The sequence below is a fragment of the Epargyreus clarus genome, unplaced genomic scaffold (assembly GCF_041222505.1).
Source record: "Epargyreus clarus isolate Ecla_fem2 unplaced genomic scaffold, WU_Ecla_fem_2.2 ptg000014l, whole genome shotgun sequence".
Lineage (NCBI taxonomy): Eukaryota > Metazoa > Arthropoda > Insecta > Lepidoptera > Hesperiidae > Epargyreus > Epargyreus clarus.
The window spans coordinates 1345116-1357384 of NW_027332222.1; the positions used below are offsets into that span (position 1 = coordinate 1345116).

Sequence of the window (12269 nt, forward strand, 5' to 3'; positions counted from 1 at the left end):
TGATGCGTTCAAACATAACTCGAAACTTAATTCGTCCGAAATTACACCGGGCGTTCAAATACTTGGTTCGGTGGTGTCCTCACAAAACACTGCTTGAGCTCGGTTAATACAGGGTTAACTAGCGGCTGCGGTTAGGCCCTCACTGGGGCATTTGACCCCAGGCTGAATATTTTGGATGTGTAGTCTAAGTGAAAGGAGACTGTTTATTACAGAAAATTAAAATTAAAATTTACTTTTGTAATCACACTATGCACTTATATAAACTGTGTACGGTCAGTTTAACATCATAGTTTAAGCTGAGTTTAGAATTTACATTTTTTTACTGTTAAATGCCATCAGTAACCTTAACTGAAATTTATTTTTGTGTGTTATTATTTGCAATTACAATAGCTAGTTTTTATAGTCCTCGCTTCCGCTCTTCCTTTAAAATCATATTACTTGGTAAAGTGTCCGGTTGACATCGCCTATTCAAAGGCTAATTCGTTTGACCCACTCAGAACAACTTTACAGCAAGTTTTGAATCAATGCCGTAACCCTAGAGGACAGCCCTAGATCTATTTGTTCTCCGCTCCTCAGTTCATGGATTGTTTTCAATCGAGATTACTAAAGGTTTTGATTGGCAGGGGATTGAGGCTTTGACAGGGTTGCGGATTACGATAAATCTGATTCTGACTCATGAATTGTAATTCTGCCATAATTGAGTCTAAAAGATATACATAAATACGGTTCAATCTTTTTTCTGTGTCTGATTATATCTTTTGTTTTCATCTCATTTTTATTGTTTGTTAGAATGTGAAGTGAATTGTAGTTTTACTCTTCCAGCTGTGATTTCAAATTATTTTAAGCTTCAAGTTTAAATCACTAATAAAATTTGATGAGATTTCATGATTGTCATAAGTTGTCTGAAGAATGTATTAAATTAAATTTGTTGATCCATTGTTATTTGAGTTTCATTACAGATTTTCTCAACAAGTTTCATGTCTTAATATTTTATTGTGTATGTCTACGGTAGAAATATGTTTGAAACTAGATTGCCTCTCATTTGTAAAAGCCAATATTAGTCAAAGTAAAATCCGTGGTGAAATTACACGCCAGGAAATTGAGATCTCAAATTTGTCTGAGACCAGGGGAATGACGAATCGTAGTCATTAGCCTTAATTCACTCGAAAGGCTTCTATCACTCGAGATTACAGTACTTCCGCTTAAAGTGGAAAAGATGCTGATAATGCATATTACCCATTGTCAACCTTTTCGCAATAAAGCGAGAGATCATTTTGGATAGCAAGGTACTGAAATATCGCCAGAGGATTTTGATCGTGATTATTTTCATAAAAGCCTGTCATACGTTTTATCAGTGAAATATTGAAAGGGTTTAGATTTTCAATCAGTCTTGGAATTAGAGTACATTTTGATCGAAAAATCCATTAAAATAAGTAAGACGTTGGAGATTAACAAATGACTACGAGTTTTTGTCAAAATTTATATAATTTAAGACGAATTTATTGAGATCTGACAATAAGTCGTATCCAAACCTTAGAATGATATAAATCATTGTATTTATTAACTATGTATTTATATTTATAATGTGCTTTAACTTTCGATTTGATAATAATATCAAAATGACTATTATTCTTAGTGACTTATTAGTCTGCTAAAATAATTCAGTTCCTGAAGTTTACATCTTATGCAAATATAGACTTTATGGATATTTAGTGTTTATCCATTTGTCTTATTATGACCGAGTAATCGATAAGTTTTGGAAAACCAGTGTTATATATAAAATTCTCGTGTCACAATGTTAGTTATGCAAGAATTCCGAAACGGCTTTGCTGATTTTCACCACATTTTATATACATATTCAGCTGGTCTGAGAATCTGCTACTATCTATTTTTCATATCCCTAAGTGATAAGGGTTGTTCACCCTTACCATTTTTGGAGTTTACTCCTTAAGAATCGGTTTTTGATATAAGGCGCCCGGTATAAGAAAAATGTGAGGAATAAATCTACTGAACGAATGACCTCGTTACGTTTTTGGTGCGCAACATGGAACAGGTGCGCAACCTATCGTGCGCATCGTTCTAATTTGGTGTGAGCAGTGCAGCTAGATCGTGGGTAGCATAGACTTAGAATTTTTTTGCTACGCTTAAGACCAACAAAGCATAAGAAAGACATATGTCAACTCATATAGACTATCTACTAGAGAGAAAGAGATGCCAATAAAAGTGACATCGTGTCAATTTCTTTTCGAATAAGCGGCCTTATATCCCCCGACGGCGCGTTTTATTATTTTACCAAAATTAATACTACACTCGGCTGCAAGCGAATCGACTCACTCTCCAAGCGCGCATTCAGAGCCGCTGCATTTGAAAACGCCAGATGTAATTTGTTACAAAATTATTTTTTCTTAAAGCTTAAAAACCTAGCTTTCTAATGACATCTTTTTCATGGAAATCTGTACGGTAGTTATTTTTTTAAAAAACAATCTTAGCCAAAGTGCAAGATAAAAGGATTTTTTTCCAAAGGGATTGATGTGATTGAAGTGAAATAAAGGACATCACGAACATTTTGTAAATTGTTGAGTTGGTGTAATTAATATCGGGTGTTACCTCCCCTTGCCCTAATAACTGATTGCATTGATTGCACTGATAACATGATTTGCCATCGAACAGACCATTTTTTTTATAGTGGCTTGGGGCATAGCCTGCCACTCCTCTAATAATGCGCTTTGGAGCTCGCGAACGTTTGAAGGAGTCGGATTTCTGGTCCGAACGTTTTGTTACAATACATCCCACAAATGCTCAATCGGATTCATGTCTGGGCTGAGCGCAGGCCAGTCCACCGTCGGTATACCGACTTCATTGAGGAATTCCCTAGTGACACGTACAGTTTGACACTGGGCATTATCATGCATTAACATAAATTTATATCCAATGAACCTGGCATATGGAACGACATGATCCGAGAGAACATCTATGATGTATAGGTCAGCAGTCAGTCCTGCTCCTCGGTCTCCTGCAAGCACGAAAACGAGCTACGTTTTTTCGTCAAAATAAATCCCGGACTACATCATACAAGAAACGCCCCCTTAGGAAACTGTTTCATTGAAACAGCACTGCGCAAACCATTCTCCTAGACGCCTGTAGACCCGATCTATCCTGTCATTGTCATGCAAACACATTCTGCATTCGTCAGTGGACAGGACAGAGCGCCATTGGTCGATGCTCCAATCGAGACGCTACCGAGCAAATTGAAGTCGAGCTTGCTGGTGTCTTGTGGCCAATATGCGGTCTTTGGCAACCCATTTTAGAGGGAGGTTGGCTTCTCTCAGGTGTCTTCTTACTGTTCACTCATTGACAGCTACTCCGCGTACTTGTCAGAGCTCTTGATCCACATCAACGCCGTTCAAATGGCGATTTCAAAGTGATGTCGATACAATTAATCCATCGTAAACGGCGGAAATGCAACGATTATCGCTGGTTCTTGGTCTCGTCTGTAAACTCTTGAAATAGCAAATTGCGACAAACGAAACTGTCGAGCTACTGCACGCTGGCTAAGGGCCTATTGCAACAACGCAACAACTTGAGCGCTCTATTCCGGTGTTGTATCCATGATGTCGTCGAAACAATGAGCGCAGGTAGTGGAGATGTGTACAGGTCAACAACTGATAAGCGACTGATAACTTTATGACAACACAATTACCTTGTATACGGAATTACAGTCCGCAAATAGTGGGTATCACAACGAGCACAGTTCCCGCTACTTCAATTCAGCACCAATTTAAAAAAAAGGTATTGTACTGAGTTTTATGGTAATAATATCATTCGAAAGCTAAGTTTTTAAGCTTTAAGAAAAAGTAATTTTGTAACTAAAATACATCTGCGTTTTCAAATGCAGCGGCTTTCAGTGCGCGCTTGGAGTGTGAGTCGATTCGTTTGCCCGAGAGTGTAGTATTAATATATGGCTGAGTTCTTGTTACAAGGGTGTCTTGCTCTATTGTCAGGTGTACCGTTACAAGGGAATATAATCCACGGAAGTATACGTTTCACAGGTAAATGCGATTTTTCAATCCCTGGTTTTAAGCAATATTTGGTCAAATTTCATATTAATTGGTTTCATACATAGTTGTTACATATTTATATTCATTTATCTTGTTATAAATACATATATTTCATAGATAGATGAAAAGTTACCAAAATATATACGAGAATTAAATTATTTATTTACGTTAGGCCTTGACAAAATGGTAACGTCATTCATGCATCACAAAACTAGTATAAAAGTAAACTTTGTTGACGTATTGTAACGGAATTTACATATTCAGATTTTTTATGTTATTATAACTCGAATAATATTTGTATTACCTATATCTTTTCAAGGACTTCATACTGCTTTCTCTCACTCTTACTGATGGCAAAACATCTTATAGTGGGGGTACGCTCTACGCACGATCTGGCTGCACTGGTTGTGAGTGTATTAAGACGTGTATAGAGTATGCTGCAAAGCGACTATATCTACATGCTATTGAGCTTGTTTATTTCAGTTAATTTCAGTTAAATAAGCTTTTTTGCGTCTGTTTTGACAATCGTACTTAAGGAGTAAACTCCAGTTGTGCGTCGGAGCTGACACACACAATTTTTTTATTTATATGGCAACACAAAGTTTGCCGGGTCAGCTAGTTAAATGTTAAAGTAACTTAGTAATTACCTAAAGGAATATTATAGATACGTTTAAATCCTGATTATAAGATTAAAGTAGCAAAGGTACATGCAGTCCATCTGATGGTAGTGTTCACGGCATCAACAATAACATCAATTTTGAAGGTGGTAGAACCCTTTGTGGCTCGACTCCGGCGGCACCACCGCCACACCTATTTCTACCTAATAACAGCAGTGTTAGGCGCTGCTGTGTTCCGTTTTGAAGGGTGTGGTAAGGGAGACAGATTTTTTCGAGGCATTCCAGCTTAGTCCTCAGGGTTAGCGCCGCATCTGTGGTCGACTTCAGGTAGGAATATCTAATCCATCTGGGGTTGATTACAGATGGCCATGAATGGCAGTAGCCACTTACCATCAGGTGGATTGCGTGCTCGTCTGCTACTCCTATATTATAAAAAAAACATCTTTAACCAGCCCCACATACACCAGTAGTTCTACATTAACCTGATGACAAATGCGTTGCTGCTGAGGATTTAGACGGTCGCTTCATAATGGAGCATAAATTAAAAACGGGTATAAGGTAGTCCGCGTAAAACTGCTAGTCTGCTCTGAATAGCGAAATGAGTCGCGTCGCCATAGCAAATTATATGACTACATCTGCTCGCAACAACTTCAGAGCGGACTAGCAGTTTGACGCGGACTATACTTCCCTGGTTCAACCATACTGTTATTATAATAACTTGTTAAATTCGCTCGTTATACAGTTACAATGGAACAGAGACGTAGTGTCAATGATTGAAACGACAGTTGTTGGTTTAGGATCCCTGACCGCCCACTAATGAGTTTCGCCAATTTGACTTAAGTCAAACTGACAAAGATATTCCTTCGCGCTGGTTTAACATTTATGTACCTTGTAGGAATTTGAGGCAAGATATTCAGAATACAAGCGGGTAGTTATGCAAGTATTAATTAGTTATATCACAAACCAGTGTTTCTCTCAGAAAACTAGTATCATATCAGCATAAAATTATTTGTTTCATCCATATTAAGACCTTCGTCATCATAGATTTAGAATGACCTCACTCTGTTGGGGTTAACTGGATTATATATTAGTCGTAAAAAATGATACTAAGAATAAGTAAAATAAAAATTTATAAAAACGAACACAGTTATGATTCAAAATTTAGTTTTTTCGTAACATTTGTATTTATAATAAGAAAACTTCTGTTAAACTGATGTGCTAAATTGAATTGGTATTTGTCGGGATAAACCTAACAAGCCTAATACATGAATATGATCTTATATACTTGAGGCGTTGCATAATATTTTCGCGTTGCCATAAGAGAAAACTCGGCCTCCCGATCGAGGGGTCCTAGGTTCAAATCCCAGGCACTCACCTCTGATTTTTCAAAGTTATGTGCGTATTAGAAATTAATTATCACTTGCTAAATGGTGAAGGAAAACATCGTGAGGAAACCTGCATACATGAAAAATCTTAAAAAAGTTTTTAAAGGTATGTGAAGTCTACCAATGCGCACTTGGCCAGCGCGGTGGACTATGGCCTAATCTTTATCATTATGATAGGAGACCCGTGCCCAGCAGTGGGACAGTAATGGGTTGTTAATTATAAGAGAAAACATAATATTACTTTCAGCTCAATCGGTTAAGTATAAGTGTAAGTAATGAATAATTTACTTACACGATTTATCCATACATACTACTCGTAACATAGCAACATAAAACATTTGTAAGCAGTCAATGTGTGCTACAGCTAAATTATTTATTTTTCTACAAAAACTCTTAGGAAACGTAAAGTAGAACAAGATGTACACGCGTAGGGCCGCCCGGGCTAATGGCACGCTGAGACGCAGATCCTCATTAAATCCTTACTAAGTTCGTGCGCAAAAATAAGGGATTCTTATACATTAAAAAGATTCGAAAAACTTGACTACAAATTTCTTTGACATGCTTTTAGATAAATCTTAATAAGAATAAGAAAGTTATATGTTAACTATGTACAATTTGTATATTAATTTATCTTCTTAGAAATACTGTGGTGGTGACAGTTAGGGCCTTTATCTTGTCTCTATCTTGTCACGCGCGTATTCGGCTCTACAAATGTTACACTCGCACGCGTCTATTAATTCCCTGCAGTAATTTTGCGTGTAGGTTTTAAATGAATGACAGGAAAAGACGTATAGACTGATACGATAGGATGTAAGTGGGATGTGCGCAAATCCCACAGAACACCTATACTCCTAACGGAGAAGAACGACGACTTCATACAAAAAACGCGATGCCACAGTTAGCAACGCCATCTAGAGTTAGCCCCCAGTAAACCGAGCGTAATATTTAAGCGGGAAATTTGAATAATTTTGAGTGGGGAATTTGAAAAATTATGAGCGGGAAATTTGAATAATTATGAGCGGGAAATTTGAAAATACATTTCAAAACTGTTTTACAATGCTTATATTTTACAGATAAAAGTGCCTACATTACGTTTAAAATATGGGAAGAAAGTAAAATAAAACATTTTTAAAATATGCTCCAAAATTATATTGAAATTAAAGTACTGTTTTAAGAAATACAGTTCACGTGTTTGCCTGTCTTTACAGTAAATGTAGACTTACGGGTGTAAAATTTATAACTCAAAACTTAAATTGAGATTTATTGCTAAAACCTTTGAATAATGCAAATCATTTTAATTGCATTTGACATGATCTTATCATACAAATATAAAGGCTCTAGTATGTTAAGCGTATGAAATATGCACTCGCGTTTGATGAAGGGTTTTTATTATTCTTCATCAAATAGATATACTAATGAAACTTGTCTCTATCCTATAAGGGATCTATCTAGTAAGGGATTAATGAGAATGATAAGCCTTATCGATTTATTTCTCTCTGTACATATTTAAGATAACTTTTTAAAATTTAAATAATATCTAGCTATCTAGTCCAGTTAGTAGGGGAAAATACTTTTGCCATACAAAAGACGGTGGAGTAACAACTCTTTTAAGGTGATAGAACTGCTTGTGGTTCGATTACGACACCTAGCGCCACACCTTTTTTTTTTCTAGTAACAGCAGTGTTGAGCTCTGTTGTATTCTGATTTGAAGAGTGTGGTGAAGGAGCGCTGTTGTGTTCTGGTTTGAAGAGTGTGGTAAGGTATGCATACTTTTCCAAGGCCTTCCAACTTAGTCCTGGGCAGCAGTGCATCTGAGGCCAACCTCTGCTAGGAATCTAATCTTATACAGGGTCGATAACTGACATCCATGAGCGACAGTAGCCACTTACTATTAGGTATATTATAAACAAAATTATATAATATGTTGTTTAGGTATGTATTCTGATGTAAAATTCAAATTCGTGAACTTGAGGAGTGACCGTTCCGACCGCCACATCTGTATTATACCTACCCCAATGGTTGATGCTACGACTAAATCATTCAATTAATACTTGAAGAGAAAATTTTACATTTCTTATTGTTTGGACATTATTTTTGCAAGTCTCACGTGTATCGAATGATAGCAGTGTAAACATGAAAATTTGATCACAGATTACAATTTATTGGAACAAATATCACTATATTATTTTTAACGCTCTTTTACACCAAAATAAGATTACATGGCAGAATATTCCAAATTAATTACTAGGTGGTGGTAATTTAGAATACATTTCGCCATATAATCCTATTTTGATGTAAGAAAGTGGTATGTAATGTTATTTATTCCAACAAAAATTGTAATTTGTGAACAAATTTTAATCTTTATGCTGCTATAACTCAATACATGTGAGACGTCCAAAAAATTGTTGAAACAATAAATGTGTATTTGTTTTTTCACTTACAGTTTGTTTTGAACCTCTTTGTAGTAGGATCAACTGTTGAAGTATTATATTGAAGAATACAGAATTTAGCACCTTTCATCCAAGGCGGCGGTCCGAGCGGGCACTACTCAGGTCACAAATTTGAATTTTTCATCAAAGTACAAACCTTAACAACATATGTAAAAATTGTCACTAAACCACCTTTTGTATGGCAAAAATCCCCACTGACTGGAGTAATCCATAAACTCAATATCATTTGTTTTGAGAATATTTGCAATAATGGAAATCGTAAGAAACGAGAAGTATATTTTTAGGCGCAATTTCCTACGTTCACCCCAAACTGACACCTACAAAAAATATATAAGTTATTATTAGCTATTTATTTCATATCAGAATTACCAAATGGTCAAATTAGTGGAACATACCTTAAATAAATTGACACCAATTATGTGTGTGTGTATGGGAATAATTTTTTTTACAAAAAATAATAAATAAGGTACAAGACAACCTTTAATTTTCCAAATCTGTAATCATAAACATATGCATAACAACGTTTCATAACTTAGTGACAAAATATTGCAATTGTACGCATTGACTATATAATTTGACGGTATTCGACTCCACGAATTCGGAACACGTGATTTAAATTCGATACCTTGTTTTCTTATTATGAGCTTCAATGAGCATGTACTGTACTCTTAATGATATGTAATTCATCAAAAAGTTGACGGATGGAGTACATCCAGCTCCATCGCAAATCGAAAAGGGCCAGGGACCTTTTCGATTTGCAGAAGAGGGCAAACGCCGTCAGCACGACAAAGGGCGTTTTCCCTCGTTGAACCCCTTTTCGGTAAACTTTTCAATAAATTACAGCCATTCCTCGAGGATATAGACATCACATTATACTATAAGATAACTAAGTACACAGTCTAAATCACATGTTCCAAATTAGTGCAGTCGAATGCCGTCAAATCACATAGCCAACATGCGTATCCGATGAGTTATGAAACGAAAAATAATTCATATGCACTTAATATCCATGATTGGTTTTAATTATTTAAGGTGTGTTCCACCAATTAAACCATTTTATAATTCTGATTTGTAAAAATAGCATACTAATGTATAAAAAAATAAATATTTTTGGTAGGTGTCACTTCATGGATCAGTGTGAAAAATCACCCCCAAAAATATACTTATTGTATCTTACGATTTTCCATATCACATATAATCTGAAAAAAAAAAATATGGAGCTTATGGATAGACATACATATACTGTTACATAATTTACAAATATAAACAGTTTAAATTTCATAAAGATATCTTATATTAAATAAGTACTGAAAAAAAATCGTTAAGGGTTGTCGCCCTGATAACTCCCTTACTATAAGGGCAAGGGACAAGATTAATTGGTATAACTATTTTAGATAAAGAACAATAAAAACAAGGCAAGAACCCTTCATCTGGTGCGAGTGCACTTTTCACAAGTATAATCTAGTAGATCCATTTCTTTTATTTGATCTTTAAAATATTAATTTAACAGAAACAGTTGTGTGGGTTATTGTAGCAGATGTTGAGGGATAGTTAGTGAGATCTCTGAAGGCAACTCTTTGTACAGGATTAACCACTTCAGCTGCGGCAATAGTTGGTTCACAGTCAGTTGTAGGACTAGCCTGAAAACAAAAAATAAAAAATATGTATTCCTTGGTATAGCTTATACACAATTACAAGTGAAGAGCTTCCAAAGAACCTTTTTGTCAGCTTTAAGTTTAATTTATTTTTAAAAATTATCTGAATTTTTGAGATCATCCAACCTGACTAGTTTCCAGTATAAAATATAAAAAGGTAAGGTATAAAACTACATAAAGATACTCACAATACCATTTAGGACAAAAGACATGAATATGGAGGTGATTGGTTTTATATATTTATATCAAATTAGAGCAACAACTTACATGATACATTGAAATAGCATCTCTATTCGATTGCTGTTTAGACTCGTCTACAAAATCTGCATCTTGAAAATGCTTCTGACATAGCATTCTGTGCTCAGAATGAAGTTTATGCAGCAATGTAAGCGTAGGTGCCCTTTCCAGGAAAATAAACTTTGCCCAATGTTCACAGCTGTGAATGAAACATAAGTTACCAAATTATTATTTGTATACAACTGTTCAGAAAAGCAAATTAAGAGGACAATGTTTTTAGGGTTAAAGTATATAAATATTAAAGTATGTAAGCAAGTTTCCTTAGCTCATCACAAGTGACAGATGCAAAATCAACCCTCGAGATATAAAAGGATTAAGTTACATGCATGTTCGGAAAGACTAAAATAGGCTCTCCAATAATCTGTATGAATAATGGTGTCTTTCAAACATATATTTATATGTGTAATGCCAATAAACCAGGACTATTTTATTTGGTGCTCCAAGGTTCACATAACTCTATTTATAGCATAGGATGTAACTGAGAGTCATATTAGCGTCTTACTAGCTTACTACTTAAATTTGACGATTGCTAATATTCACAATAAACGGATTAAAAATCGGCTAAAGTGATGAAGTTGTCTAATGTGTATATTATTATGTAAAGATATAATATTTATGTGAACATTGCGCACACGGTTTTTGATAGTGGAATATTTTTGTATTACACGGTTTTACAGTAATTTATGTTTTAGCGTAGGAGTTATTTAGGAAAATGATTTACTTATATACAATATTAGCACGAAGAATCATAGAATTAAAAGTTTGATAAAATGGCTTCTAGCGATCATGTTAGGCACTTACCGGCTAAGTTCCTCAAAGTTACACCAGGCTTCAGAAATCGGAACAATTTAACATTATCTAAAGCTGGCGAACACCCACACTTAAAACATTTCCTTTTGGTCTCTCTATCTGCCATTGCAAATAAAATAACTACTTAACTAATAGAGTCCTGTCTCGAAAATAATAACCACTGATTACGAGCGGAGTTACAAACTCAACACACGAAATCGGTTCACTGGATTATGACTGCACTTTTAAAACACATAAACGGAGGAACACAAGCTCGACTCAACGTTGTAGCGAATTAAAAATGCAAGGAATTATGTCACACAGGGTATTACGCCGGAGGACATAAGACGCCATATTGTTTATTTTGGTTTTTTTTTTAATCTCCTGAGATGTTACTATACACAAAAATATTAAGAATATAAAGTATATTTAAAATGGCAACAAAATTGAGCCCCCGTAGGTATAACCATTGCACTTACCTAGTTGACCCCCCCTGGCAAATCCGCGCGACATGAAAGTGGCCTTCGCCTACGTATCCGTTGGCGTGAACTCAAAATAATATGCTTGGATTTAGTTTTGCTTTCATTAAGGAATTTGAGAGTGGTATTTAACATACATACTATTTAGTTAGACTTATATATTTATTACAATACTATAAAGATTATGTGATGTTGAATTGTTGTGTATTTTTATCTATTATCTTTATAATACAACAAGTTTCATATTAAACGTTTTTGATTAGTATTAGTAAATTAACCATTAAATAATCCTCGCCATTGTGATGTCCCGTCATGTATACACAATTGTATATGCTAAAGAATGAAGCATGCCCTTGTGTTACGTATGTATTAATATGTATTCGTCTGACGACAGCAGAAAAACGTTTTTAACTTAATAAATCATGTGGTAAACCTACCTCAGTTTCTCAACAAAGTCAAAGCCTTAAATCGGTTTATTCGCTTAGTCTCAGCGCAATGAACCAAACATACAATGCATCATTTACTAATCCTACATTGTC

At 35.2% G+C, this 12269-nt stretch overlaps 1 long non-coding RNA gene across 1 annotated transcript; it reads right to left on the reverse strand.

Moving 5' to 3' along the window:
- Nucleotides 1–7194: 7194 nt before the first annotated feature.
- Nucleotides 7195–11706, reverse strand: LOC140747147 (uncharacterized). Its single transcript, XR_012102851.1, has 3 exons — nt 11264–11706; nt 10433–10601; nt 7195–10150 (listed from the first exon to the last, which is right to left on the reverse strand). It is a non-coding gene; the product is annotated as an uncharacterized LOC140747147 (long non-coding RNA).
- Nucleotides 11707–12269: the final 563 nt, after the last annotated feature.